This window comes from Giraffa tippelskirchi, chromosome X, assembly GCF_054371585.1.
Source record: "Giraffa tippelskirchi isolate mGirTip1 chromosome X, T2T-mGirTip1v1.2.pri, whole genome shotgun sequence".
Classification (NCBI taxonomy): domain Eukaryota; kingdom Metazoa; phylum Chordata; class Mammalia; order Artiodactyla; family Giraffidae; genus Giraffa; species Giraffa tippelskirchi.
The window spans coordinates 40,655,488-40,678,802 of record NC_137289.1 but is presented as its reverse complement, the minus strand read 5'-3'; the positions used below and the strand labels follow the sequence as shown (position 1 = coordinate 40,678,802).

At 44.6% G+C, this 23,315-nt stretch overlaps 1 protein-coding gene and 1 pseudogene across 36 annotated transcripts in view; one reads left to right on the top strand and one right to left on the bottom strand.

Annotated features, from left to right (window-relative positions):
• LOC145537074 (histone-lysine N-methyltransferase PRDM7-like) overlaps window positions 1-23,315 on the top strand; it is a 50,641-nt gene that overhangs the window by 15,337 nt on the left and 11,989 nt on the right. For 20 of the 35 annotated variants that reach the window (XR_014076162.1, XR_014076163.1, XM_081567624.1 and 17 more), the window contains 2 exons: window positions 14,272-14,368; window positions 15,447-15,610. The gene's annotated coding sequence lies outside the window, so the exon portion shown is untranslated. Of the gene's footprint in view, window positions 1-14,271; window positions 14,373-15,274; window positions 15,611-23,315 lie in introns of all 35 variants that reach the window. The other 15 variants (XM_081567627.1, XM_081567623.1, XM_081567615.1 and 12 more) reach the window with 1 other exon arrangement.
• Window positions 6,818-7,464, bottom strand: LOC145537075 (histone H2B pseudogene; annotated as a pseudogene). Its single transcript, XR_014076164.1, has one exon. The product of XR_014076164.1 is annotated as a histone H2B pseudogene (transcript).

The following is a 23,315-nucleotide window of genomic DNA, read 5'->3' as shown; positions in this document are numbered from 1 at the left end:
CTGGAATTCCATCACCTCCACTAGCTTTGTTCATAGTGATGCTTCCTAAGGCCCACTTGACTTCACATTCCAGGATGTCTGGCTCTAGGTGAGTGATCATGGCATCGTGATTATCTAGGTCATGAAGATCCTTTTTGTATAGTGCTTCTGTGTATTTTTGCCACCTCTTCTTACTATCGTCTGCTTCTGTTAGGTCTATACCATTTTTGTCCTTTACTGTGCCCATCTTCGCATGAAATGTTCCCTTGGTATCTCTAATTTTCTTGAAGAGATCTCTCGTCTTTCCCATTCTATCGTTTTCCTCTCTTTCTTTGCACTGATCACTAAAGAAGGCTTTCTTAACTCTCCTTGCTATTCTTTGGAACTCTGCATTCAAATGGGTATATCTTTCTTTGTCTCCTTTGCTTTTCACTTCTCTTCTTTACACAGCCCTTTGTAAAGCCTCTTCAGACAGCCATTTTACTTTTTTTGCATTTCTTTTTCTTGGAGATGGTCTTGATCCCTGTCTCCTGTACAAGTTCGGGAACCTCCGTCCATAGTTCTTCAGGCACTCTGTCTGTCAGGTCTAATCCCTCGAAGCTATTTGTCACTTCCACTGTATACTCGTAAGGGATTTGATTTAGGTCATACCTGAATAGTCTAGTGGTTTTCCCTACTTTCTTCAATTCAAGTGGGAATTTTTCAATAAAGACTTCACGATCTGAGCCACAGTCAGCTCCCAGTCTTGTTTTTGCTGACTGTATAAAGCTTCTCCATTTTGGCTGCAAAGAATATAACCAATCTGATTTCGGTGTTGACCATCTGGTGAAGTCCATGTGTAGAGTCTGCTCTTGTGTTGTTCGAACAGGGTGTTTGCTATGACCAGTGCGTTCTCTTGGCAAAACTCTATGAGTCTTTGCGCTGCTTCATTCTGTACTTCAAGGCCAAATGTTCCTGTTACTTCAGGTATCTCTTGACTTCCTACTATTGCATTCCAGTCCCCTGTAATGAAAAGGACATATTTTGGGTGTGTTAGTTCTAGACGGTCTTGTAGGTCTCATAGAACCGTTCAACTTCAGTTTCTTCAGCATTACTGGTCAGGGCATAGACTTGGGTTACTCTGATATTGAATGGTTGCCTTGGAAACAAACAGAGATCATTCTGTCGTTTTTGGGATTTCATCCAAGTACTGCATTTCAGACTCTTTTGTTGACTATGATGGCTACTCCCTTTCTTCTAAGGGATTCTTGCCCACAGTAGTAGATATAATGGTCATCTGAGTTAAATTCAACCATTCCAGTCTGCTTTAGTTCTCTGATTCCTAAAATGTCGACATTCACACTTGCCATCTCCTGTTTGACCACTTCCAATTTACCTTGATTCATGGACCTAACATTCCAGGTTCCTGTGCAATATAGCTCTTTACAGCATCGGACTTTCTTTCCATCACCAGTCACATCCACAACTGGGTGTTGTTTTTGCGTTGGCTCCATCTCTTCATTCTTTCTGGAGTTATTTCTCCACTGATCTCCAGGGGGCACCTACCCGCTGGGGAGTTCATCTTTCAGTGTCCTATGCTTTTGCCTTTTCATACTGTTCCTGGGGTTCTCAAGGCAAGAATACTGAGGTAGTTTGCCATTCCCTTCTCCAGTGGACCACATTTTGGCTGAACTCTCCACGATGACCTGTCCTTCTTGGGTGGCCCTACACGGCATGTCTCATAGTTTCACTGAGTTGGACAAGGCTGTGGTCCATGTGATCAGGTTGGTTAGTTTTCTGTGATTGTGGTTTCAGTCTGTCTGCCCTCTGATGGAGAAGCATAAGAGGCTTATGGAAGCTTCCTGATGGGAGAGACTGACTGAGGGGGAAACTGGGTCTTGTTCTGATGGGCAGAGGCATGCTCAGTAAATCTTTAATCCACCTTTCTGTTGATGGGTGGAGCTGTGCTCGCTCTTTCTTATTTACCTGGGGCCAAACTATGGTGGAGGTAATGAAGATAATGGCGACCTCCTTCAAAAGGCCCCATGCATGTACTGCTACACTCAGTGCCCCCAACCCTGCAGCAGGCCACCACCAACCCACATCTCCACTGGAGACTCCTGCACACTCCCAGGCAAGTCTGGGTCAGTCTCTTGTGGGGTCAGTGCTCCTTTCTCCTGGGTCCTGGTGTGCACAAGGTTCTGTTTGTGCCCTTCAAGAGTCTATTTCCCAGTCCTGTGTAAGATCTGGCGGCTCTGTGGTCAGGCTAATGGCGACCCCCTCCAAGAGGGCTTATGCCATAGCCAAGTCTGCTGCACCCAGGGCCCCTGCCCCTGCGGCAGTCCACTGCTGACCCGTACCTACACAGGAGACACTCAAACGCAGTTCTGTCTCAGTCTCTGTGGGGGCTCTGGGTCCTGGCGTGCACAAGGTTGATTTGAGCCCTCTGAGCATCTCTGGCGGGGATGAGGTTTGATTCTAAATGTGAATTTGCCCCTCCTACCGTCTTGCTAGGGCTTCTCTGCCCTTGGACGTGGGGTATCTCTTCAAAGTCGCTCCAGCGCCTACCATCTTGCTGGGGCTTCTCTGACCTTGGACATGGGGTATCTCCTCAGGGCCGCTCCATGCCACGCAACCGCGAAACCAGTATTAGCCAACACACTCCAGTATTCTTGTCTGGAGAACGCCGCTCCTTGACAGAGAAGCCTGGCAGGCCACAGTCTCCAGGGTTGCAAAGAGTAGGACACTACTGAAGCGACCCCGCATGCAGAGGCACAAGACTGTTTTTGCCTGTGGCAGCTCTGCCCCAGTAAGAGTTGACCGTGAAGGTGGCACAGCTGCTTGGCTTGCAGGGACCATGGCAGCGCCAAGTGTGCAGGGACACGGACTGCCTCCACCGCAAGACTTATGGCCCTATCAGTCTTTTCTCAAGCCTCTTGTAGCTGGCGATCAGAAGGCCTCTTTGGCCAGTCTTTCTCCGTAACTCCACCCGTTCAGGCACTTAGAGGGCTTCGTTGCCTGGGGACCTTCTCTGTTGTTTGGCACATCGGGCACACAGAGGGGCCCCCCTGGCTGGGTCCTACTCCGTAGACTGGCGCATCAGGCACTTAAAGGGGCACCCTGGATGGGGTCCTCCTCTGTAATTCAGTGCGTCAGGTGCTTGCTGGGCCAGCCTCTCTATTGTTCAGCTGCCAATGCTGGCAGTGTGGGAAGAGAGAGGCTATGGTGATGGCTCCACCGCCAAACGTGACTCAGCAGTATCGCCTAGCTTCCGTGGCTGCCCGACTTTCCTCCACAGGCATTTGCCACCACAGTCTCCTCCCTCATATCCCCTTGATCAGTCTCTCCACAGTCAAGAGCAGCCCTCGCTTTAGGATTGCTCCACAATCCCTAAACTCCAGCTACCAGCCGCTGCACCTTCCAGGGGATCTGCATCCCCGTCTTGGGTATGTATGGCTGCAAGGACTGTCTGATTCTCATCCCACTTAGGCTGCCACAGATCAGCTGTTTCACTCTCATCCTTAAATGTTTCTCCTCTGACTCCGACAATTGCCCCGACGTGGGGATCGGACCCTTGCTTCAGTTCCCCCACCTGCTGAAGGCAGGTCCAGTCCTACTAACACTTCTGTTTTTCCCTAGTCCCTTCATCCTACCAAGGTTTGGGTGGGTCTATATATTATTTTCCACTAGTCAGGGACTCCTGTCCACTCTCAGCTGGTGTTCTGCATGCACCTCTGTGTCTGAAGGTATATTCCTGATGTATCTGTGGAGAGAGATGTACTCCGCGTCCACCTATTCCTCTGCCATCTTGTTCTTCTGTATGAATTTTAAAAATAATTTCAAAAAACCAGGGAATTAGAAAATTGAAATGTGTGTGAAATGTTTGTTTTGCCATTTCTATACTATATATCAGTCCCCATTTATATATTTAAATGTTTCATTAACTAGGATATGTGGAAAATATGTAAATAAACTGGGATATGTGGGATAAGTGTGATAGAGGTAGTGGATGCGTATATCAGTTTCTTCACTTTATCTACTGCATATCACACATAAACTGCTTCTGAAGAACTCCATAGTACACTTTGGGAGAATGAGAATAAACTGGGAAATGAAATTGCTAGGAAAATAATTTAGAACTTACCGAACTCTATCATGACTGACCTCGAGAAAACACTACAGCTGGGATCAAGAGGTTGGAATTTTGTAGATCCTCCTAGTTTTTCTCTCATTGTTTTGCTGAGAATCACATCCTTCACAGATTTCTACATCCAATAACAGTGGTACTGATAAATTGTTTTTAACTTTAATTTCTTTTTTTGTGGATGTATTCATGAGTTGCAATATTATATTTGTTCAGATTTACAACATAGCAATTCAGTTGTTTTATATATTATACTCTGTTTACATTTATTATTAGATAGTTGGTATATTCCTCTGTACTGTATAGCATATCCTTGTTGCTTAAAGTTCAAAGTGAATAGTTTAAAATGAAATATTAAGTTCTAATGAAAACCATTGTAAATTACAAAGGACTGAAATCACAGTGTGCTTTCTCTCTCTCCAAGGATGTAGTAAGCTTGAAATCAATCTTTTAAAAAAGAAATAGGAGAATAGAATTATGGACATGGGGAAAGGGGAGGAGAGGGTGAGATGTATGGAAAGAGTAACATGGAAACTTACATTACCATGTGTAAAAGAGATAGCCAAGGGGAATTTGCTGTATGGCTCAGGAAACTCAACCAGGGGCTCTGTATCAACCCAGAGGGGTGGGATGGGGAGGGAGATGGGAGAGAGTTCCAAAAGGGAGGGGATATATGTATCCCCTAGGCTGATTTATGTTGATGTTTGACAGAAAACAGCAAAATTCTGTAAAGCAATAATCCTTCAATAAAAAATTAATTAACTAAAATCACAAAAAGTATCTCAAACAAAAATAAAAGGAATAGGGAAATCACCAACTACTTTGAAATGCAGCAATATACTTATAGAAATAAAAATGTCAATGCACCAAGAAGGAATCACAATGGACATTAATTTCAGTAAATATTATCATAAGCATTAGCAGTCAAATACTTGAGGTAGAAGAAGGAGTCATCTTATTTCTCTTAATTGCTGAACATCGTCCTCCTTCTTACTTTGATGCAAGGTGCTAGAGACATGTCCCACAACAAGAAATGGATGCATGCATGTGTGCTAAATCTCTTCAGTTGTGTCCGACTCTTTGTGACCCTATGAACTGTGGCCCACCAGGCTCCTCTGTCCCTGGGAATTATCCAGGAAAGAGTACTGGAGTGGGTTTCCATGCCCTCCTCCAGGGAACCTTCTCCACTTAGGGATAGAACCTGGGTCTCCTGTGTCTCCTGCATTGCAGGCAGGTTCTTTACTACCGGCGCCACTTGGGAAGACCCAAGAAATGGATGGCGTGTATGCTAAGCCGCTTCAGTCGTGTCCGACTCTTTGAGACCCTACGGATTGAAGCCCGCTAGGCTCCTCTGTCCATGGGATTTTCCAGCAAGAATACTGGAGTGGGTTGCCATGCCTTTTTCCAGGGCATCTTCCCAATCCAGGGATTGAATCCGTGGCTCTTAACGTTTCCCACATAAGAAGGCAGTTTCTTTACCACTAGCGCCACCTGGGAAGCCCCAAGAAATGGATACCTGTACTTACATCGCCATGGTTAAAAGCAGGTGCTTGAATGGAAAAACATCAGGGAAACTATCACCCCACCTTCCCGCTCCATCTCTAGGCTGAGTGCCACAGGAAGGTTGTTATTTGTTCAGCCCTCCTCACTCCACCATATGTTTGGCCAATTGCTTTGGCTCATGGGCTACCAGTCCCTCATTGGCTGCTACTGTGGAGACTGTCGCTGCATTCACTGTCACTGGACTATCCCATCATCCCTGCAAGTTTGCAATTCAGTCCGGATTTTTTTTTTTTTTAAAGCCAAATGTTCTAGTTTGCAAACAAAAAAATAGGATAAGAGAAATCTAGATAAGGTAATTTCATAAGATATGGTGCTTGATTCCAGAAATTTAGAATTTTCTCATTTTACACTGTGTTTGAGTCCTATTTTACACATGGAAGTGAATTGGGATTGAAGAGATAGAATGGGTAAGTGTGATTTTTATATCTGCTACTGCTGGTGCAGTGGTAAAGAATCCACCTGCCAATGCACGAGACGAAAGAGACATGGTTTCTATCCCATGGTCAGAAAGATCCCCTGGAGTAGGAAATGGCAACCAGTTCAGTATTCTTGCTTGGAAAATTGCACGGAGAGAGGAGCCTGGCGGGCTCCTGGCCATGAGGTCAGAAAGAGTCAGATATGACTGAGTGACTGAACACACACACACACACACACACACACACACACACACACACTGCTCTTTGTGTCCATGCGTGCTACCTCGCGACAGTGGTGCCCGACTCTTTGCAGACCCTGTGGACTATAGCCCACCAGGCTCCTCTGTCCATGGGATTCTCTAGGAAAGCATACTGGAGAGGGTTGCCATGCCCTCCTCCCGGGGATCTTTATGACCCAGGGATCGAACCTGCCTCTCCTGCGACTCCTGCATTGCAGGCGCATTCTTTACTGCTGAGCCACCCGGGAAGACCACACTGTTCTTTATCGGTTGCTATACACCACATAAAAATCTCTGGATGGTACCTAAGTATAGGTGGGAGAATGAAAATGAAAAAGGCCGATGAAACTTTTCGGGAAACCATTTTGACCATAAAGATCCCTAAAATCGCTGAGAAACCACAAATAGATATAACCATTTAGGAAAGTGACGAGTTGCAATACGCTAAGAAAAAAGTACACGATTTTCCATCGAACGAATGACACATCCGACACACATTGAAGCAAAGTTAATGAAGTTTTTAATGTTTTCGTTGGGGTGGAAATGTGCCTCTTCATCGCTACAGGTCTTTTCTCTCCAAGTGAGAGAAGAAAAGTCTGGTTTGCGATGTTCAGGCGGTCCTGAGGCAGTTTATCTGCAGCTGTTGTATCTGATGATCGCTTTAGTGGCCTCGGACATGGCATGCTTGCCGATCTCTCCAGGCAAGAGAAGACGAACAGCTGTCTGGATGTCATGATTTGTGATGGTGCGGTGCTTGTTGGAGCGGGCCAGGCGCCAGGCCTCTTCGGCGATCCGCTCAAACATATCCTTCACGAACGAATCCATGATGTTCACGGCCTCACGGGAGAGACTCAGGCCCGGATGGACTTGCCTCAGCAGCCTGCGGAAATAGATGGCGAAGCTCAAGAAGTCGTCCGGACGGGAGCGGCGGCGACGGCGACGGCGACGGCGGCTCTTAGCCGTCTTCCGCTTTGCCTTCTTTGGCTCGGCATCAGACGACTCTGGTCTGGAGGGCTCTGTTTCCGAGGGCTCAATTTCGGAGGTGCCAGTTTCTCTGGTGCTCAGATCTTCCTGAGAGTTGTCAGAGGCTGGTTCAGCCTTGTGGGAGACACCACCCCCCATGGCTCAGAGGGAAGACCAGTGCGGGCGTTGAAGGCCGTTGGCCGAGTTTATAGGCCCTGCGTTCCCTGACGTCACAGACACTGTCCATATCTGATTGGATAAAATGCAAAGCAGGGAGGCCTGTTACTATGGCAGCCCATGTCACTTCTCACTGGATGTCCCACCTCCCAACTCCTGCCACGCCCCTCCCCCACGCTTAACCCCCAGTCAGCCAAAATCAGTGGTATCTTCAAACTTTCCGTGACCTCCACCAGAAAAATCTTTGAACTCTGCCCCATGTAGGAAACAGGCATCCATTCACCTCAGCTGACTTATGTCTACTATTGATGCATGAGAAGTTTGAAAGATGTCACCAAAGTCACTGAAGTTGAAAAATGAAATAATCAGTTAGAGCTTCCTGAGAGAGTCTGACTGACCTCCATAACTCAAGCTCTTTCAGGCATCAGAGAGACTCAGGTCACTTGGTGGATATTTTACTCCAACACAGAATCTTCTCCTGATTGACCTGCAGTGGCATGAGCAGAATGTCCTGGCTTCCTCAGCAGAGTGCTCCTGAAAATCCTAAGAATTAATTGACCAGCTATTATCTCCGAAACTTATCAAAACCAATGATCAATTTGAAGAGACTGACAAAATCCCATTCTCCAAATACAGAACACAAACAGAAATAGGAATACTTACACATACACAGTGAAAATATTTAACATTTTTCAAATTTTAAATTGTTTTCTTAAACATTATATAGGTCCCCCAAGTACCACACATACTGGAATTGATTAATGATTTATAGCGGTTATTTCTCAAAAAATGATCACTCTTATTGCTGAAAAGCCACCAGGGTGAGATAAAATGAATAAAATGATAAATAAAGCAGCTAGGAGTAAACGTATCTAAGGTGGTGAAAGACCTGTACATAGAAAAAGTAAAACCCTGATCAAAGAAAGTGAAGATAATACAAACAGAGGGAAAGGTTTACCTTGTTTATGGATGGGAAGAATTGATATTGTTAAAATAAACATGCTATCCAAGGCAATCCACATACTCAGTGCAATTGCTGTGAAAATACCGGGGCATTTTCCACAAAACTAGAACAGACCATTTTAAATTTTGTATGGAAAGACGAAAGACCCTGAATCGCCAAAACAGTCTTAAGGAAGAAGAGCAGAACTGGAGGAATCAGGTTCCCTGACTTCGAACTATATCAGAAAACTACATTAATCCAGTCAGTGTAGTATCGGCACAAAAACAGACACGTGGAACAGAAGAGAGAGCCCAGAAATAAACCTATGTGCTATGGTCAACTAATCTATAATAAAAAAACAGAAGAATATACAGTGGAGAGAAGACAGTCTCTTCAATAGGTGCTGCAGGGATAATTGGATAGCTACATGCAATAAAGTAAAATTAGAACATTCCCTAACAGCATATACAAAAATAAACTCAAAATGGACTAAAGACCTAAATCTAATACATATATTGTGTATGAAGTCATTTTAAGAAATAGAATCCATTAGATATCTTAATGACCTGTGTTTCTTTCACATTTGTAAATTCAGAAATTAAATGAATACATCAGTTATAAAAAAAACATTAAAAATACAAAACAATTGGGTTTTGAAGAGATAATTGGGACCTCAAAGGACTCTGATACACAGAAAATCTAGGATGGAGAAGGGAAAAGCAGTTTGATGTTGAAGATTGGAAGGGGGAGTAACACTAGTAATTATTCACTTCAGTTGATGATTGAGGAAATAAGAGAACCTAGTGAGGAATCACCTTGCAATGTTGTGGTTCACTGTAAAGGCAAAATAAGGGAAATGGCTTCATAGCTGAATTAACAATTGCAAGTCTCAACTCGTGGATGGTGGTGTTGATGGGATAGGCATACCCCATTCAGAAACCTTTTCAACATTACCATTGTTTATGGATTCCCTTAAAAAGAGGACCCCAACACAGCATAGAAGTTAAGTGCAACAAAAAATTTCAGGAGAAAAACCTCATTTCACACTGCCTAGAATCAGAAGTTTCTACCCTAACTCGTTCAGATGATCTAATGTCATTCTTTTCTAGCCCTTATTCTGTTGTTTTTGAAGTGGAAAATCTTGATGATTTTCAGCTTAACATCATAGGGATGCTGAGGGCATTCAGTCAGAGAAGCTAAAAAGTTCATGTTGACTCCATGTCAGCCAAGGAGGGAGTCAAACTGGTAGCCACGGTCACTGAGCCACTCTACAGTGAGGTTATCCTGACTAAACCAATAATGGTCTTCCTGGTGTGTTCGGGTCTAGTGACAGTAGTGTAACAAGTATGATTATTTATCTACTGTATTGTTCATTTTATAAAACTAGTTAAGATCATTTAAATATCATATGAGTATTAGAAAATGGCCAAATAGTAAAGAATCCACTTGCAATGCAGGAGACTCAGGTTCAATCCCTGGGTCCAGAAGATCCCGTGGAGTAGGAAATGGAATCCCACTCCAGCGTTCTTGACTAGAAAATTCCATGGACAGAAGGGCGAGGCAGGCTACAGTCCATGGAGTCACAAAGAGTTGGACACAACTGAGCGACTAATACTTTCAACACTTTCAAGTATTCTAGAGCTCCTGTACAAAATGCTAGTGATTGGGTCACTTAAACAACATTCATGTATTGTCTCATACTTGTGGAGGCTCTAAGCCCAAATCAAGGTTTCATCTGAGTTGGATTTTATGCAAGGTGTGAATGCATAACGGGCCTCCGTTCCTGGCCACTTTTCTTGGCTTGTAGATAGCTGAAGTCTCCCTATGCCTCCCCACGTTTTCTTCCCTATATGTATGTATCTATGTCTGATTTTCCCTTATTATATAGATATAAGTCATTTGGATTAAAACCTACTCTAATGAATGCATTTTAACTTGATCACTTGGTAAATACTCTATCTCCAATTATGATCACATTTGAGTATGAGTGTTTATGGCACAGATACATTAATTTTAGAGGCAGAAAATCAACCCTTAGGAGATATGTATTTTGAATTAATTGTGGGCATATCTCCTGCCTCTTCCATCTTATTTAGAGAACACTGGTGACCACTTATGAGAAACAAGGTGGCCCCACCACAGTCATTTTCACAGTTCTGTGATTGTTCAGTAATTTTGTTTTCGTATTTTATTTCTTTTTCTCTGTGTGAGCGAGAAGATAGTGTATCATTTTCAATTGCTGCAAAGTATTCTTTACACCTACAGTTGTAATTATTTCCTGTTGTGTAGGATATAAGAATCTGTAAGTACACCACTGTCAGCCAAACATTGAGATGAAATCCTGATAATCCACAAAATCAAACTTTTCCTGAGCCCTTCAGGAGAGGGACAGGGCTCTACAGGACAAAAAAAACAAAACACTTTCTTGAAACTGGCAGAACCTCATGAGATAAAGGAAAAGAATTGAGGTCCTTGGGCAAGATACTAGAGAGAGCCTCCCTGAGTAGTACAGGTATGAAGTGGACAGTGCCTTTTCAAGAATGGGCAATGAAGGTCTGTATCTTTTGGTCCAAAAAAGAAGAATTCTGATGGGCTATTATACCTCCAGGGCTCTCCTTGGTCACTGCAGTAAATATTTAGGAAATGTGAGTCCAATTATCAAGAACATTATTTGGTGTTTTGTGGAAAGTTAGAGAAATCTTATGAGAGAACATTTACAACAACTACAATGGGAGGGGGGGAAGGGGAGACAAAAGAAAAAAAAATCCAAAAGAATCTACAGAACAAGTCAAAACAAAAATAATCAATGTTTTTCTTGAGTCACTGCTGTCAGAATCCTTTCCCTCGCTGGGAGTCACAGTTCACCTCACCTCCCTAGAAACCCCTCTAACACTGTGCTGCTGTCTGGACCTGCTGTGGGGGCAGCTCAGATTCTAATCTGGTCCTATCTTCTGTGTTCTTGTCTCCAACGTCCACAGCTATCAGAACTAGTGCGTTTTCTTTTGTGGGAGCTCTCGATGACCTTTTATATATTCCATAGGCACAGAATCTGCGGATTGAATCTTCAGCTTGTACAGCTGGTGGGAAGGTCTGGGGTCTTCTTCCTTAGCCGCACTGCCCCTGGGTTTCTATTGTGGTTTCATTTCCACCTCTGCATGTGGGTCGTCCACTGGGGTTTGCACCTGAGGCTGCCCTGGAGGAGTTGGGTTTCCCCTGTGAGGGCCAGGTGTGGAGGTGGTGCACTTGCTTGGGTTGCAGGGGTTCTGGCAGCACCAGGTACTCAGGGGAGTTGGCGGCTATGGTAACAGGAAACAAAGTGCTCTAGAAGGGTATCAGTTCAGTTCAGTTCAGTCGCTGAGTCATGTCCGACTCTGCGATCCCATGGACTGCAGCACGCCAGGCCTCCCTGTCCATCACCCACTCCCAGAGTTTACACAAACTCATGTCCATTGAGTCGGTGATGCCATCCAACCATCTCATCCTCTGTCATCCCCTTCTCCTCCCACCTTCAATCTTTCCCAGCATCAGGGTCTTTTCAAATGAGTCAGTTCTTTGCATCAGGTGGCCAAAGTATTGGAGTTTCAGCTTCAACATCAGTCCTTTCAATGAATATTCAGGACTGATTTCCTTTAGGATGGACTGGTTGGATCTCCTCAGTATCGAAGGGACTCTGAGGACTCTTCTTCAACACTACAGTTCAAAAGCATAAATTCTTCAGTGCGCAGCATTCTTGATAGTTCAACTCTCAGATCCATACATGACTACTGGGAAAACCATAGCTTTGACTAGACAGACCTTTGTTGGCAAAGTAATGTCTCTGCTTTTTAGTATGCTGTCCAGGTTGGTCATAGCTTTTCTTCCAAGGAACAAGCATCTTTTAATTTCATGGCTGCAGTCACCATCTACAGTGATTTTGGAGCCCCCCCCCACCAGAAAACTCTCTCATTGTTCCCACTATTTCCCCATCTATTTGCCGTGAATTCATGGGACCGCATGCCATGATCTTACTTTTCTGAATGTTGAGTTTTAAACCAACGTTTTCACTCTCCTCTGTCACTTTGATCAAGAGGCTCTTTAGTTCCTCTTTGCTTTCTGCCATAAGGGTGGTGTAATCTGCATATCTGAGGTTATTGATCTTTCTCCCAACAATCTTGATTCCAGCTTGTGCTTCATCATCACGTGTTTCTCATTATGTACTCTGCATAAAAGTTAAATAAGTGGAGTGAGAATATACAGTCTTGACATACTCCTTTCCTGATTTGGAACCAGTCTGTTGTTTCGTGTCCAATTCTAACTGTTGCTTGTTGGCCTGCATACAGATTTCTCAGGAGGCAGGTCAGGTGTTCTGGTATTCCCATCTCTTTCAGAATTTTCCACAGGTTGTTGTGATCCACACAGTCAAAGGCTTTGGCATAGTCGATAAAGCAGAAATAAATGTTTTTCTGGAACTCACTTGCTTTTTCAGTGATCCAACAGATGTTGGCAATTTGATCTTTGGTTCCTCTGCCTTTTCTAAATCCAACTTGAACATCTGGAAATTCACGGCCCACGAACTGTTGAAGCCCGGATTGGAGAATTTTGAGCATCACTTTGCTAGCGTGTGAGATGAGTGGAATTGTGCGGTAGTTTGAGCATTCTTTGGCATTGCCTTGCCTTGGGATTGGAATGAAAACTGACCTTTTCCAGTCCTGTGGCCACTGGTGAGCTTTCCCAATTTGCTAGCATATTGAGAGCAGCACTTTCACAGCATCATCTTTAAGGATTTGAAATAGCTCAATTGGAATTCCATCACCTCCCCTAGCGTTGTTCATAGTGATGCTTCCTAAGGCCCACTTGACTTCACATTCCAGGATGTCTGGCTCTAGGTGAGTGATCATGCCATCGTGATTATCTAAGCCATGAAGATCCTTTTTGTGTAGTGTTTCTGTGTATTCTTGCCACCTCTTCTTTATATCTTCTGCTTCTGTTAGGTCTATACCATTTTTGTCCTTTACTGTGCCCATCTTTGCATGAAATGTACCCTTGGTATCTCTAATTTTCTTGAAGAGATCTCTAGTCTTTCCCATTCTATTGTTTTCCTCTCTTTCTTTGCACTGATCACTAAGGAAGGCTTTCTTAACTCTCCTTGCTATTCTTTGGAACTCTGCATTCAAATGGGTATGTCTTTCTTTGTCTCCTTTGCTTTTCACTTCTCTTCTTTACACAGCCATTTGTAAGGCCTCCTCAGACAGCCATTTTGCTTTTCTCCCATTTCTTTTTCTTGGGGATGGTCTTAATCCCTGTCACCTGTACAACGTCATGAACCTCCGTCCATAGTTCTTCAGGCACTCTGTCTATCAGATCTAATCCCTTGAATCTATTTGTCACTTCCACTATATAATCGTAAGGGATTTGATTTAGGTCACACCTGAATAGTCTAGTGGTTTCCCCTACTTTCTTCAATTTAAGTCTGAATTTGTCAATAAAGAGTTCATGATCTGAGCCACAAAATCTGCCAACAAGGTCTCCCGACAAGATCTCTCAACTTCCTTCTTAGCCAAGCCTAAAAGACAGACTCTGTAGTGCAGCACATCAGGCCAAATACCGGATAAACTGAGAATATTTGTATGTAAGAGTACCAGGTACGGGATATTGTGCAGAAGATGTGCACTGCGAGTGAAGTCACGTAAAAGTCTTTTGTGCCACTTTCAGAGGGAAACTATTCGTCTTCCAGACGATCCAGTCGACAGGATTCAAATCACTAATAATAGTCAACTCAGCCACAAGGCAGGGCAGGGTCCCTTTGTGGAACTTAATAAAGAAGTTCCCATGCAAGCCTGTCTGCACCCTCTAATTTTCATTACTCAAATGTTTTCATTCCATCAACAGAGAGTTCAAATACAGACCATGGGCAGGCACTCGTGGAGATGATGAAGACTGCAAGAACACAGCATCCTTCCGGGGCGGTGAACACAGAATGCTGCAGGTTGGTGAGAAGATGGAGGAAAAATGGACCAGAGAATGAAGGGGAGAGTTCAGAGCAAAGATCTGGCTTTTTGGGGTGGTGGGAGCTGCTCCAGACCTGCCTGCAAGCCTTGGGGACATATTTCAAAATGTAATAAACAATGTAGTCTCTGGCCTCAATGAGCTTTGACAATCTTAATGCCTCAGCATACTAGACTAGACCAACTGCAGTGCAACAGGTTAGAAATTCAGGAGATATTATTTGGGGAAAGGGGGACAGTGACTTAAAGGAGACTTGCTCGGTCACACTTTTTCAAACAGTGTGAATACTTAATAGAGCTGGAGCCAGGATTCACCTATATATAGACTGTTCTCTTAAGCATATTTCAATTTCGTGATCATCACGAGATAACCACGTTTATGTGGGATTTCATTTTCTTTCTGTTTGAATACTTCTCTACTTATACAACCGGAAGTTAGCACTACCTTGGAAGTTACATTTTTGTATTAGGACTTTTCTCTCACTTCTCCAACTGTACCAGTTGTGCTAGATGACTTCCTACCACTAAAGATGGCCCAGTTCATAGTAATTCCTCCTGCCATACAAGAGTCTCTCAAAAAAACGAAAAGGCAGATAGAATGCAAAAGCACAGACAAGCCAAGCTTCTGAGGACTGTTTGAAAAAAAGGCCATGGGAAAGTAGGCCATGAGTTGGCTGATTGACATAGTAGTGTGGTTATAGAATCCGTGGCATCAGAAAGAGACAAGCGGCACTCAAAGATGCAGAACAGCCGAGTTTATTCAGCACCGATGTGGGCTCAGTGGAGTTGCCGCCAAAGACTGAGTGCCTCGGCTTTGTTCTGGGTATCTTTTAATACACCGTAGATTTCCTGCTTGAACAGCTCAGATCCCTCCCTTCCCCAGGTAGCCCTAGTTCCCGAGAAGAGGAGGTGACCACCAAGCAAGAGATCAGATGTGGAAGCGGTGATTGATGAGCAGCAGCTGTTAACACAAGATAAAGGAAGGGAAAGCAAAAGGTTGTTACTTTAATTGGGGGCTTTGATCTGGTTTCTATTTCATTCCCCGCTCTTGATATTTAGGGTGCATCTGCGGCTGTCAGAGAACATCATCATCCAGACCTGGTTGGTAACCCCTTAAAAGCAACAACTAGGTGGCTGTTCTCCGTTTGACAACTCTTTCTATGAATGAACCCTGTTACGTGTTTGATTAGGACCGGTATGAAGCAGGGAATAAGCAGTCATCGGTGAGTATGACTACGACAATCCCAATCATTGTTTTAACCAGAAACATTGTCTGAACTAGAAGATGGGCAGTCTTCCTGATATTTTTAGCTATGTCTGTCACAACTCTTCGATTGTCTCCTATTTGGATGCAACAGTCAGTTTGGTAGAATTTCCCACAAGCTCCTCCTTCCTCCACTATTCGATTTGGATAGATGGCAGTCCTCATCTGGGATTGTTGCTGTGCCAACAGTTCCAACGCAGTTGCAATTTCATTAGTTATACTCTCAAGTACCGCCCGCAGTCGGATTATTCCGTTGAGCATGTAAATGTGGGTCCTGTACCCCCAACTGCCGTCTTGTGGCTACGTGGCCGGACCATAATACGGGATTATCTGTTGGGGGCGCTCAGCTTTGCCCCAACTTTGTTTTCCCCCTAGCTCGAGGAATCATTTTTCTCTATGTCTCAGGTTGTCGCAAATTGGGAACACCAGCGTGTCCCCTGGTGAGTCGGGAAGAGGAAGAAACCTGACTGAATTATTCCTATGGTGCAGGTTCCTCCGCATCTGGATGGGAATCATGAGTAGGCCCTTCTCCCGCAAATCCAAAAAGTCCCTCTCGGGGCTGCCATAAGTCTGGGTTTGTGGAGTTAAAATGCTTCCAATATGGGCTAATGCCTGGGATTGCAAGAAAAGGATTAGTATCAGGTTGACTTCCCGTACAGTTTCGCTCTGGAATCCCAGAAGTGGAGTTGAAGGGAGTGCAAGTGTGATTTCCATTCCCTCCCTTTTGGGGATCCCGATACCAGGTTGGGGCCCCTGACCACCACAGACGTTTGTTACAGGTACCATTATAGACCAGGGCTCTTCTACATTTTGTTTCTCTGACCCAGGTATAATGTGTCCCTTCCTGGCTTAGGCATTCTTTGCCTTCTGTTTCCTTGGACAGGGTCCAACTCTGAATAGAACCCCCTGCCCGCCTGCTAGTTGTTCGATTCCATTGGAATAGCAGAGAGGCATCCAGTGCAGTACACTTCCAGGGCCATGTTTTATGCATCAGAGCTCCTCCACAAACACAGCAGCTAGTGACATTTAGTTCCAGGGCTACCTCCTCGGCTAGATGGATAAAAGGATTATTTCCAATAGTGGTCATTTCTAACTTATCTTTGAGGGAAACTCAAAGCTGGTTATAAAGTCCAGAGGACCCCATCTTTGGACCTGATGCCAATGGGTCTGGCTTGGTTACTTGGGCCTTTAACCATTTGACCACCTCCTGGGCTCGTTCTTTCCTAGCCTGGTCTTCCCCCCCACAATCTATCATCCCAAAATGAGTCTGTCGAGTCCAGCAAGCCATCTGTCTTGGGGTACCATAGCATGTTAGGCCATTCACACTGTGGGCTCTAATTGTCCCTCGCAATGATGCTTCCTTTCTCTAGTTCATGGGAAAGCTGAACTATAACATGCGGCTGGTTTGTATGTGCAGTCAGTGAATCCTTGGGCCCATTTACCCTCATGGTAGAAAGACTCCGTACATTCAGAACAATTATCCTGGCTCTCAGATGAGGAGGCGACTTTACAACTTAACAGAACTATAAGGCAAAAATACACTGTTTTCATATTTAAGTTGATCACAGTCGGAGGAGACTCCTAAAAAAGAAGAAGTATGAAGAAGTAGGGAAAGCAGAGAGAGAGTTTTTGGATACAAGTCCACTCTGTGGGAGAGAGGAAAGCCCTATTCCAAATAAGATGAATAGGGGGAGTCCCAGACCAATTAATAACCAATACATCTGCCTTGTGTAGGTCCTATTGGTTCCTCCAGCTTCAGCCGTGTGTTTCTTAACCAGCTCCCGGTGTGGCCCCCAGCAGGGCTTTGGGGTGCTTGTTTCCTTCTTTGCAAGGTCAGGCACAGGAGTTTCTCCAGACTAAGGGTCATTTCCCACTTTTCCTGGCTATCAGTGGGACTTGCAGGTTTGACTCTGGAGTAATGGGTCCAAGCATCTGTTCATGCCACCTTGAGATCAGTGGGGGTAGTTAAGATTACAAAATAGGGCCCTTTCCACATGGGTTTTACAGGCTGTTGTTTGCAATCCTTACCCATACTCGGTCCCCTGGTTGGTGAGGATGTGCTGTTATACCTAAGGAAATGGGTATTCTATCAATTATCCACGTATGTATTTGAGAGATTGTGTGTCCTAACCCTTTTAGCTGCCTATATAAGTCCAAGTTCCCCAGTTCTCTGGTGTCTCCCCTTAAGTTGACTAGCGAGGGTGGTCGTGCATACAGGATTTCAAATGGCAAAAACCCTGTCCGTGCCCCGGGTGAACACCTCACCTTTAAGAGGGCCGCAGGCAACATGCCTACCCAAGATAAGCTGGTCTCCTGGCATAGTTTTGCTAGGGTTTGTTTGAGGGTTCCACTCACGTGTTCCACTTTCCCTGAGCTCTGGGGATGGCAGGCAGTATGCAATTTCCACTGGGTTTTCAAAGCCTTTGCCACCTGTTGTTCTGCATCGGCTACAAATGCCGGTCCATTGTCCAACCCTATGGTCAGACACATTCAATATCTGGGGACAATGTCTTTCAGGAGTGCCTTGGTTACTTGTCTTGCTTTTTCAGTTTGGGTAGGAAAGGCTTCCACCCAGCCTGAAAAGGTGCAGATCAAATCTACAAGGTATCTAAATCCTTGATTTGGAGTGATTTCAGTGAAACCTGCTTCCATATCCTCAAAGGGGGATAGTCCAAAATGTTGTGTCCCTGCTGACCTACTAGGCCCCTGGCGAGCATTATTTTGTAAACAGGTTACACATCACTGGGAGACCGAAGAACAGAGTGCGGGGAGGTGAGCAACGAGATAGTATGGGCCTAGCAACGTCTCTAAGGCAGTCTTGCCCATATGGGTCAGTTCATTTCGCTGGTGCACCAGCTTGTAGGCAAGGTGTTCCGGAACATAGACTCGTGGTCTTGTGTGAGCCACCATCCCATCTTGGCCTTGGTTCCTCCTTCCGTTTTCATCCATTTCCTCCGCAGGCCGGCCGGATTTCCCAGGCTAACAGGGCCCCTGGGCTGCTGGAGCTGTGAACCACTCCCAGGCTGCTTGGCCCAATCTCAGCCATTGGCAGAGAGGGTAGTGGGCGTCACGCTCCACGGACAGGCCCCTAGCCCAAAGGGAGTCGCCTCGGGCCCACCTCACCCCCTTGCCCCGGCTTCCGGGGCTCCAGCGAGCCACGTGATGCCTCTGATTCGCTGAGTGCCCACCTCCAGGCATATTGCCTGTCTTCCATCTGGCAAAACCCAGGTGCGAGCTGCCATTTCCTTGGCCTGTAGAAATTCAAACCATGAATTCCCACTTCCATATCCGAAAAAGACACTCCTGCGTCCCACAGGACCTTAGACATCTGGGTGCTCTCCCAAGGTGTCCCATGAAAGGCAGGGGGGCAATGTGGCTGGAGAGTTTCCTCCATAAAGCAGAGAGCCCGATGTGGTCTGGATGATAGGAGAGTGGGTACAAACCCAGTTTGATACAATTGAGCTCTTTTGCTCAGGAGCCACAGGGTACAGAGCTCTCTGTGTCTCTGTCTCTGCTTCTGGCACGCACTGTTTCTCTGTCCATCTTTCTCCGTGTGTAGTAGGGGCTTGTGTCTGTGTGTCTCTGTCTCCCTGACTGGTGCTGTTGCCCTCTGCCACTCTCCGGACACCGGCACTCATAAAAGACACTTAACCTAGGCATAAAGCCAAAGCTCTCCTCCTGTGTGAGTTGCACCCACGGGAGATCTGACTTTGTCAGTTCACAAAGCTGGGGAATGCTTTCTCAAACTTAGAGGCAAACACAGGCGATCTCTGCTGAACCACAGAAGGAGACAGGCGTCCCTCCCTCCCTCACATGGTGGACATGAACACTGCACAGGACTACGGTGGCTTGGCCACACTTTGGACAGGGGGAGAAACGGGGCATGCTCTAGCTGGCATGAGGGAGCTCCATGAAATGTGCTTAAATGCCAGTCAGTGAGAAGCTAAGGACAGCTCTCCATTGAGGACCATGACTCACCGGTGCCAGAGGCATTGAAGTCTGCCCATTTAGTGTATACAGGCCCTTTCAAAATGGGGCTGTTCTCGTTCAGCCTCCAGGTTGAGAACACACCGCAGCCTACCCTGTCTCCCCAGCCCTGTGGGGTCGGGAGCAGCGAAGAATCAACTGACGCCATCCTTTGCATAGTCCTGATAGCCAAGCTTTCTGCGAAGAGAATAAAGAGTGATGTTTCCAACTGGAAAACTCTGCAGGTAGCAGCTGCTTATGCTGGAGTCCCGTCAGTCAACCAAAGCTTACATACAAAGCAAGGTGTGCTCATGCCCCTGGTCATTTTGGGGCATGAATGCTGCTACACTTGAGAAGGACAGAAAGATCCAAGGGACTGTAGCCCCGCCCCCTCTTCTGTGCCTGGGAATCCACCCCATTCTGTTTCTTGGCTCCTTTCCATCCTCACCGACTTCCCACTGGTGCTTTCTGCCTGCCTATCCTTTCGGCAAGGGATCCAGGGTGCAGCAGCACACTCGGAAAAAGGAAGGAATTCACGTCAGGACATTTTTAAACGAGCAATGTGGTGTCTTCCTCATGACTGCTATTCAGTAATGCCTGGAGCCTAAATACAGCAGGCTCTGCACTGGAACCTGTCTCTCACTGTCCCAGGGTCCCTGCATGCAAACAGCCTGCCGTCCTTGCTTCATCCCTGTTCCCTCCCTCACAGGCAGACACTGGCAGAGGGGCACTCACACACACCGCCCACCTGCGCTTTCCTCACCCTTCTGCACTGCCAGGTAGCTGGAAGTGCCCGGACGGATTGCACGCTCACACCCAGGCTCTCCTAGGATGCCTGGGGATTCACTCTGAGAGCCTACATTAGCATGTCATTTGTCTCGCATGGTGCCAATATGGAACACACTTGGAGAGGGAGTGTGCTGGCTGACAGGCTGATCCTAGGCAGCACTAGCCTAGGACTTGCCCAGATCGCCTTCTCACAAGTGTGGAACAATCTTCAGTGAAGCCGGCTCTCATTCCAATCCTCCTCCTTCCAGTCTCTTCCTTTATCCGAAGCACCCTGGCCTCTTCAAAATCGGGGGTCCTGCCCTAGCCTCGTCCAGCATTTCCACAGGGTAGCCAATGCACCACAGACTGAGGGGTCCACAGACGGTGGTTTTAAATCCCCACATCACTTGATTTATTTCCTCTGGGTGACTCCTCAAACCCCCCACCACTGCTTACGGATACAAACACACATCACAGCAGGAATTGTGAGCTTGTTTATGCCTCTTGATGTAACTGCAGATTTGCAGAGTCACTGTCCACAGTTGTCATCTGTCATCCTTCCCTCATTCCTGTCCCGGACAGGGGCATCACAGAGATGCATGGACCCGTCTCCCCTAGTCTGTGAGCGCCTCGTGCCTCCTCTTCTGGTTGCTCCACATCTCATGTTCTGTCACCTTCATCTCTGTGTCTGCAGAGGCCAGTACCCATGCACACACACATGCAACACAAGCCGACACGTGTCAGGGACAGGGACCCAAATGCAAACAGGGAACACGTGGCAGTACGTGGAGAACCACTGGTTCATTCAAAATATAGAGATTTCCATATTTCTTATAAGAAAATCTCCATTCTGATCTTCAAATGTGAACCATACCAAAGTCCAACTTCCATGAAGGAGCATTAGCACCTAGATTTTGGTATAGGAAATATAAGGAATTCCATATTTCATGGTGGATAATGGTTGTCTTGATATATGTATGAGAAATGCAAAGAATTTCATATTTCATGAAGAAACAGTGGTGCTGACATTTTCCCTTGTGAAATAGGGGAATACCAATACTATATTGGATCTCCGTGTCTTAAGAAAACCAATGCCTAGATTTTCATGTGTGAAATGTAGAGTATCCCATATTTAATGTAAGAAAATCACCACCCAGATTTTCATATAGGAAGTATAGAGAATTCCATAGTTCATGTAAAAAACTCTGGATACAGATTTTAATCAAGTGAAATACAAAAAAATTCAACATTTCATGTAGTAAAACCATCGTTGAGATTATCATATGTAACATACAGAAAATCTATTTTTAAGAGAGTAAAAATGTCACAGTGATTTCCATATCTGAATTATGCAGGGTTCCATATTTTATGTAGTAAAATTGGTATGCAGAATTTGAAAGATATCTTAAATATACAGAATTCCTGATTGCATGAGGGGAAATTGGCACCCAGGTTTTCCTATGTGATACACATAATGTTCAATACTTCCTCTAGGAAAGTTTGAGCAGAGGTGTTCATATGTGATACATAGATATTTCATATTTATGTAGAAAATGGATGGCCCTAGTTCAAATCTGATATATAGAGAATTCCGTATTTCATACGGGAATATTGTCACTCATATTTTCATATATGAAGCATAAAGATTTCTGTATTTTTTGTGCAAATATCTGGGCCGAGATTTTCTTATACTAAATGTGAAAAATCTCATATGACAAGTATGAAAATCTGTTCACAAATTTCTATTTGTGAAATGTAGAGGTGTCCTAATTAATGTAGGAAAATTGGTTCCCTGATTTCTATAACATGAAATATAGAAAATTACATACTTATGTCAGAAAATCTTAATTAAGATTTTCATATATGAAATATACAGAATCCCATATGTCAATATAGCAAAAGTCTTTGTTCCAATTATCATCTGCAAAATGTATGTGATTCCATATTTTATTTAAGCAAATCTGCACACTGATTGCCATGCGTGAAACATACAGAATTTGGTATTCCACATTTGAAAATCTATGCCCACCAAAGCCAGGCTAATATTTTCATATGTGTTGTGGAGAGAATTGAATATTTAATGTAGGAAAATGAATGTCCATATATTCAAAGGTTTACCATGGAGAATTCCATATATTGTGTAGGAAAATGTGCTCACAGATATTCATAAATGTAACATAAAGAAGTCAATATTTCCATTGGGAAAACTTTTTCCAGATTTTCTTAGAGCGTATTCCATATATCATGCAGGACAATCTGTGCCTAGATTTTCAAATGTGAGCTATAGAGAATTATATATATTTAGTGCAGAAATAACAGCATCCTAACCCTTACCTGACACCCTAACCCGACACTCTAACCTGACACCCGACACCCTAACCTTAGCCCAACACCCTAACCCGACTGCCTAACCCGACACCCTAACCCGACACCCTATCCCACACCCTAACCCAAATCCCTATCCCACACCCTAAACCTAACCCACACCCTAACTTACACCCTACTCAACCCCTCACCCCTAGACTTACCTTTTGAAGACCTCTGTCTGTCTGTGTGGATTTATGTATGTCTCAGTGTGAGTCTTCTGTTTTTTGATAATATTGCTGAAGTTGTAAGTGAGTTCTTATTTAAATAATCTAAAGAAAAGGAAGCCCTTACAAATCAAACAGTTCTAAATACAAGAAAAAATTGACCTAAATGAATTTTAGATTCATGTGAACTGGGAAATAGTCAATATTAAATACCTGGTATTTATTTTTTTTCACTACTCTAGACATGTCTGAGTCATTAACAGTAAGCATAAAATTTTTATAGTGCCTAGGTTTATTATAAGTTAAATATTGCTATATTGTTACATCTGTCACAAGCTTGTCAACAAAGAAAGTACCTCTAAAAACAAACAAACAGAAAAACTCCTAAAGAATGTAAAT